Source organism: Aulonocara sp. 'chitande type north' Nkhata Bay, linkage group LG15, assembly GCF_057382095.1.
Source record: "Aulonocara sp. 'chitande type north' Nkhata Bay isolate Kocher_YH1m ecotype deep benthic linkage group LG15, A_spYH_male_GT1.1, whole genome shotgun sequence".
NCBI classification, from domain to species: Eukaryota; Metazoa; Chordata; class Actinopteri; order Cichliformes; family Cichlidae; genus Aulonocara; species Aulonocara sp. 'chitande type north' Nkhata Bay.
This window is the reverse complement of record NC_141358.1, coordinates 7,683,638-7,691,544: the sequence shown is the minus strand read 5'-3', so window position 1 is coordinate 7,691,544 and position 7,907 is coordinate 7,683,638. Positions and strand designations below refer to the sequence as shown.

Genomic DNA, 7,907 nt, shown 5'->3' with positions numbered 1-7,907 from the left:
TCTTATAACAGCTAAATGTCTGTTAGCCAAATTTATGTTAAAGAGGAAGTCACTATAGTTTCACTCTTATAAGTTAGAATTTGGCAAAACTCTAGGTTTTTGTAGAAAAAGAGAAACTGCTAGGAGTTCAGAAGATTAACTTTGGGTTGTGTTCACAATAATCTCTGAGATATACCTGAAACAAGTTGAACACAGTGCACACACATTAGTGTAAGAAGGCTAGCGATTAGCCAAGAAATTATGCTGATTTGACTGAAAAAGAGAGGACAGGTGTGCTGTGTAGAAACAAGTAGATTAGCCTTGCTATCGCTAGTTTACTTGCATCAATAACAATGAAACAACAATGTACCATTAGAACCTATTATTTTTTTAAAAACACATGTCCACTTGTGATCACTGCAGAACATGTAAGTTTCTTTGAAATATTAAATAGCTCATCAGAGACTGTGTAAAGATGGGGTCTCATTTCGGGTGCAAAATGTGTTTAATTTCAAAATTATTGCTTATTTAAATGATTTTCATGATCTTAAAAAACATTTTTTGAACATATGTGTTAAACAGCGAATAATCTGTCTTGTATTTAGTATTTAGTATTTATTTATTTATTGTCATTGTCAAGAACAATGAAATTGCATTTGGGGCTTCCATACAACCCAAAAAAAAGAAGAAAATAATAAATACCCCTTAAAACCCAAGTGTACATATTTAACCCAGTGTGACTCCAATGCAATAAGACAATCCTTAGCAATAATGTTCGTAGAAATTCAGACAAAGACCTGAGAAACATGACAAAATACAACAATGCAACCCATTCAATATTATTGTACTGTGAGATATGATATCAGATATGATAGTTATCTATTTAAGAAAGAGGGGGGGTGCAGGAGGGGGAAGAGAATAAAGATATGATGCACCAATGCAGACCAGTTCATTGCTATTAAGAAGTTGGATATGGTTATTGTCCGTGAGAGGGGGGCAGAGAGTTCAGGAGCCTCACAGCCTGTGGATACAGGCTGTTGGCCAGTCTGGATGTTCTGGCCTGTATAGACCTGTACCTTCTCCCTGAGGGCAGCAGATGGAAAAGGTGGCGCGCAGGGTGATGTTGGTCCCGCAGGATACTGTGCACCCTCCTCAGACAGCGAGTGGGGAAGATATTACTGATCTCTGGCAGACTTGTTCCAATAATTCTGCCAGCTTCTTTCACCACCCGCTGGAGTGCTTGCTGATCGGCCTTGGTGCAGCTGGGGAACCACACTAGAAATCCATACGTCAGAACGCTGCTGATGGCACAGTTGTAGAAGTTCAACATCAGAGATCTGGGAATGTGTGCGCTCCGCAGTCTCCTCAGGTAGTAGAGGCGCTGTTGGGCCTTCCGTACAACTGAGGTGATATGGTTGCCCCAGGACAGGTCCTCGGTCACAGTTACCCCCAAGAATTTAAAACTGCTCACCCTCTCCACCGCCTCACTGCCAATGAAGAGAGGCAGATGGTTGTTATGACCCCTCTTCCGGAAATCTACAATGATCTCCTTGGTCTTTTTGGTGTTTAAGACCAAGTTATTGTCGTGGCACCATGACTCTAGTTGTTGCACCTCTGTCCTATAGTTTGTCTCATCATTGTTGGATATAAGTCCGAGCACTGTAGTGTCATCTGCAAACTTAACAATGAGATTGGACGCGCAGGAGGAAATACAGTCATGGGTGAAGAGAGTGTATACACTCTTAGAAGGGATGTGTTAAAATTGACACATCATGTGTTAAATTTTAACACATGTGCTGCATCAGATCAGGGACAACACATGATGTGTCAGTTTTAACACAATTAATGTGTCTGCTCCTTTAACACATCTTCTGTGTTAAAAAATGTAAACACAAAGATGTGTTATTTTGACACAAAGATGTGTTAAAATGTGTACATTTCAATTTTTTTTAAAAAAGGAGAAAAAAGATGGGTATATATTATACACTTATTGAATTCCATTTTTTATTTGGCATATTATAAATCATTACAAACTGAATGAACAACAACTGTCAGAATCTTTTCAATTAAAATGTTTTAAATTCAATTTTAGCCAAAGCTATATCACAATTTTTACTTTACAAAATCAAACAAAATTCATATCTGACTAGCTTTCTATCTCTCTAGATCATTAAAATGTCAAAAAAAATTGAAAAAAGGGCAATCATATATATGATTGCCCTTTTTTCAATTTTTCAATTTTTTCAATATATATATATAATGTTCTGATATAATCCAGACAATACATGAATTAAAATTTTTAAAGGTAACAATTGTCATCTTCAACAAATTGTCAACATTTAACAAATGTGCAGTTGTATGCAAACAGAAAAACATACATTTTGGCGAATATAGCATCCAGGTTATACAATTTTGTACCTTGGGTTTAAATACAAAAATCAAAAATTTCAGCCAATCAGTTCATATTGTCTGACCTTTCCACTGCATAGGCATAAAAATGGTCAGTCCTGATAAGCAGTGTATTTGACAAAGATGCCAAATGAGGTTTCTCACCTCTGTGAACAGAGACTCTCTACATTTTGGACAGGTGAACATTTTACTTGCATACTTTAATCTGTGCAATCAGCTCCAGTACTTTGGTTTTCCTTTGGGTGGACAGCGGCAGGTCATAGACAAAATCAAAGAAGGTGAAGACGGAGCCAAGTGGTGCTGGATAGGACAAGTTACATACCCAGTACAGTTTGAAAAGCTTATCCACAGCACACGTCAGGCCATCATTCAGAGAAATGGTTACTCTGTCATTCTTAGCAACAATGATGTACTGCCTGGTTGCCCTCTTTAGATCACCGATGCATATCAGCTGGGGTTGGTGTGTTGTGGATGATGCTTCAGGATCACTGCAAAGCGATGCAATACTTGTTCCAGGCTTGGAGATGGGGGAAGATAAAGATAGTATTCAGTGAGGTGTAGACAAATGCTTTCCTCAGGTAAATACCGTGAGAACTTTACTGAATACATACCAGTGCAAAAAAGGCTGCAACGACTGGCACCAACTGGTGGGAGTAGGTGTGTTAACACATGGCGGGGGGGTTCTTGTTTCCAGGGCAGCTACTGATTTGAGCTTCGGAATGATACTGGCTTCCCATTTTCGCAAAAAGAGATCCACCTTTCCTCCTGTAAAATTGCCAAACTCCAAGTCCAGCCTACGGAAATAAAAGAAGTGTTTAAGTTTAAAATGAAGCATTAAATACATTAAATCAAAAGTACATTCTGTCCATTTGGTAGCTGTATGGCTAAAATCAAACTTTACAGTATCACATTTCTGTTACCCATTCCACATCAAGCTTACCTACACAGTGAAACAACAATTTACTTGGAGTGGTATTTGAATACAAGTCCATTATTCCTTAATTTTAGCTATGATTTGGGTCCCATCAGACCCTGAGAAAAAATTAGGACTTTTTAGCTGATGTTCAACTTTCTAGCAGACAATTTCTTATGTTGTCTATCTGCGGTTTGTCCTGTAGAGCTTTTTTGTTGAAAATAGTGCTGCTGAAAGCAGAGTTTCATACAGATTTAGGTGATTTTTTTGTAGGGTTTTCACTTCCACGAGCAGCACTTTCTGCATTGTCATTTGATGTCCCTACTATTAGATAGTCATTTGGTGGTACGACTAAGATTTTGGACCATGTGAAAAGTGATGCTCATTGTAATCAGTGCGCAGGGAGTAATGATCAAACTCTGAAGTTATAAAACTTTCAAAATATTCACTAGGAGCTCATAAACATACCTCCAAATGTATCGACTCCTGTTACATACTTTGTATGCAAAACACAACTGAGTGGAGAAGGAGTACATAAACCATTACCAGAGAACCAAGCAACTTACCAGACTTGGCATGTCCAAAAACCGTGGGTACTCTCCGAATATTCCAGGCTCTGAGACTGGTGTATGTTTCCTCCATGCCTGACATGATAATTGGAAGGTTCTCAGCTGAGGGCCGCAATAACTTGGGTGACCCACTCATCTGTGCTGCTGGTATTCCCATCCTCTCGCCTGAGCTTCTTGTCTTCACCACAGTCATCTGTCACTTTTCGCTTCTTATAATGTCTCTGCCCCTGGTCGAGATTCCGTCTAAGGTTGCGCAGTTTAGTCTCTAGGAATCCACAATGAGAGACTGGATCATAATAATGCTCCTGAGGAAGAAAGGACAGAGGTATATGGGTAACAGCTGAGCAATTTTAACTGAGAAAAAAAGCTCTAATAAATAATTAGATAAAGGTTAAACGATACACAGTAAGTGGGAACAAGTGCAATTTTCAGTATGTAGTGGAATTTACATTATTAAAATGCTAAATTTACTTACAAATCCTTCCCCCTGTCCTGCCACTTAAGGGTGGAAAAGTGGTGAGGATGCTTTTTGCTACAGTTAGCTTCTCTGCACTAAGAGGGTAACTGGAAAACAAATGTAGCAAGTACATAAGCTAAAATAATTTAAGTTGGTTATGAATAGTTGGGCTAATTCAGAAGATATCAGATTCGGCTCTAGGAGGTGAGTAAAGTACAATAAACGTACAACCACAGATATTGTGATTACAAATGTTATTTATAGTGAAAACAAAGTGCAACTACCAAACACCAATATTTACAAAATCTGCAGACAAGGAAAAAATAAAACAATTCAAGCTTGTAAAATATCCGCTGCACGGCAGTGCAGGAACCTCGTCCAACCTCTGGCAACAATGTCCATAAAGTTTATTTCATGAGTGATATAAGTCCAACGCGTATGACAGTCTAGACAGGTTGAAATTTGAAGTAGGATGATCAGCACTAAGATTCCAAAACTGAAATCTCAGAAGTGAGATTTAGGGGACTAAACCAAGAGGGGAGAGTGTAGGCCGCAGCAGCCTCCTACCAGACCGCAGGAAGTTGTAGCTGGGGTTCTGGCTCGTTGGGCCTAGCTCGCCATCCAAAGTAGTGGTGTCGCTGTGGTCTCTCCAGGGCACCACTAGCCTGCACATTCACTACGTGCGATGTCACATACGAGCCCCACGCATCTACCCACGGCGGTATCAAAATACTGTTGCTTCCATCCGCTAACGCCTCTCCCCCGCGTCTTTTCGAGACGACAACCCGGAAGGCATATATCGGTGCCTCGCGAATGTGATTGGTCACAACAGGCATGTGCAGCCACGTGCCATGACGCGTCGCGATGCCTTCACGGGCACGCTCCCAATTGGAATTTAAAATTTCGGCTTAGTTATAGATGCAGCTCTTTTTATGTGGGTTACATCCTCCCCGCCTTAACCCATGCACGTCCCGTCGCATGTTAAACGCTAGACAACGTGAACAGACGAAGGACGGCTAGCATTATGGCCCAATGCATCGGAAAGACTATGCAACATCGTTTGAACAACGGAAATCAGAGGATTGCCACGAGTGAAATAGTGAAGTCGGTCAGGTGGTGCTCTTTGTCGTTGTGAACGTCTTAGCCCGTCACCTATGTCAGTGTCCTGCTCAATAACACTAGACTCTGCAGGAGAATCTTCAACAGCAACGACAGGAATGTCGACAAGTATGTCTCCATTTCCAAGTAAATTTTCAGGTAAGCCATTTCTGTTGTCAGGGTGACTTTCACCAAGTTCAAGTAGGATGTCTTCCACATCAGAGTCAGATTGCTCACCACCAGACTCCACTGCTGGAGGAAGAACACTGGACACAGAGGCTGGTTCTCCTTGCACTTCCACTTCAACTGAAGGATCCAAAATCAGTGGTCCTAGGCTCCCACTGTCAGATGAATCTGGAAATTGATTCTGTTTTTCCACAGTGAAGTGCAACGTTGGAGGATTAACATACAATGAAACCAAGCTTCCTGTGTCCTCATCCTCAACCAGAGGTTCTGTGAGGGAATTTAAATCCGGGTTCTGCCGCCGAGTTCTTGGTCTGTGCGGAAGCGATTGCTCTGGTGATTCCAAGTTAACCTCACTGCCCGTGAGGAGGCCGCATGGAAGGAGGAGGTCGCGGTGAAGGGTCCGCATAGGTCCATCGCTGTTCTCAGGTTTTACCTTGTAGACCGGGAGGTCCCCAGCCCGATGGACAACCACATAAACTTCTTCCTCCCATTTATCTGAAAGTTTATGCTTCCCTCGAAGGCGGACATTCCTCACAAGCACACGATCACCTGGTTCCAATGCTGATGGTATCACACGATTGTCAAAGCGTTTCTTATTTCGGTCGGCAGCCTTTGTAGCGTTACTGGAGGCAATACTGAAACTTTCCTCCAATCTCGATTTGAGTGACTTAATGTACTGTGAGTGACTCTTTTGCTGGGATTCCCGCAGTGGCAGATTGAACGCCAGGTCCACAGGTAGACGAGGTGTTCTACCGAACATGAGTTCGTAAGGAGTAAACCCTGTAACCTCGTTCCTGGTACAATTATAGGCGTGAACCAGCGGTTTCACATGCTCTTTCCACCTTGTTTTTTGTTTTGTCTCCAAGGTCCCCAACATTGCCAGCAACGTCCTGTTAAATCGCTCCACTGGATTTCCCCTCGGATGGTAAGGGGTTGTACGGCTCTTCTGAATGCCTGCAAACTCACACAATTCTTTTACTAGTCTTGACTCAAAATCTTGCCCTTGGTCGGTATGAATTCGCTCAGGAATGCCATAATAAATGATATAATTCTCCCATAAACACTTCGCCACAGTTCTTGCCTTTTGATTGGGTGTTGGAATGGCAACAGCGAATTTAGTGAAATGGTCAGTCAGGACTAAGATATCACGAGTGCCACTAGTGTCAGGCTCAAGAGCAAGAAAATCCATACACAAAAGCTCAAGGGGTCGAGATGTTTTTATGCTGACAAGTGGAGCAGCTTTTTCCGGCAGGGCTTTTCGGCGCACACAGCGGCCACAAGTCTTAATCTTCTGCTCAACATCCTTTGCCATTTTAGGCCAGTAGAATCTCGTACGGACAAGGTCAAGTGTACGTTCAATCCCCATATGGCCCATATCCTCATGGAGGCTTTTCAGGACTGATGGTCGCAACTCCTCTGGAAGGACAAGCTGGTATGAAAGGTCTCCATTGTCCCGTCTCCTCCTGTACAGGACTCCATCCACCAGCTCCAACCTGGACCATTCTCTGAGCAGGAACGGAAGTTCAGGGAGCTCAGCTCTAGCTGTTGGTGGAACCCTCTCCCCCGTCTCAAGCTGGTGAATAAGCTCTCGAATGCAGGGATCTGAGTGTTGTTTCTCTTTGATGTTAAGAGTAGGAACGACAGGCAGCCGATGACAGTCCTCGGAACAGTAACTGTCAGGGATGGTATCCATTTGAACTGACAAAGACTCGACAAGTGTGAAGCCAACCTCACCGCAGTCACCCGGCCGTGTGGCTCTGACCAAATGACTTTGGCAGATTGCTCTCACAGTCTCTTCTGGAAGGACATCAGAATCAGCTGTGTGTTGAGAAATGAACTGACGAATGAGTTCATGGTCATTAGAAACTTCATCACTGGAGCAGGAGTAAGGTCGCCGCGAAAGCGCATCAGCGTCACAATTCTGTTTGCCAGCTCTGTACAGAAGTTTAAAGGAGTACGTTGACAATGCAGCCAACCAACGGTGTCCAGTAGCGTCCAGTTTAGCTGTTGTCAAAACGTAGGTCAGTGGATTACTGTCCGTCACCACTGTAAAATCTGCCCCGTACAGGTAATCTTGGAATTTCTCGGTCACACTCCACTTAAGGGCGAGGAATTCCAGCTTGTGGGCTGCATAACGGCTCTCACTCTGCGACAATCCGCGGCTAGCATAAGCTATGACCCGGAGTTTCTCCTCTTGCTCTTGATACAACACTGCTCCAAGTCCGGTCACACTCGCATCGGTGTGCAGAATGTATGAACGAGACGGGTCTGCAAACCCAAGAACCGGAGCAGTTGT

The 7,907-nt window shown here is 42.8% G+C and overlaps 1 long non-coding RNA gene across 1 annotated transcript; it reads right to left on the bottom strand.

Annotated features, from left to right (window-relative positions):
* Positions 1–2,263: 2,263 nt before the first annotated feature.
* LOC147312422 (uncharacterized) lies at positions 2,264–5,884 on the bottom strand. The gene is made up of 4 exons (XR_015125005.1): positions 4,346–5,884; positions 3,868–4,175; positions 3,000–3,182; positions 2,264–2,905 (listed from the first exon to the last, which is right to left on the bottom strand). It is a non-coding gene; the product is annotated as an uncharacterized LOC147312422 (long non-coding RNA).
* Positions 5,885–7,907: the final 2,023 nt, after the last annotated feature.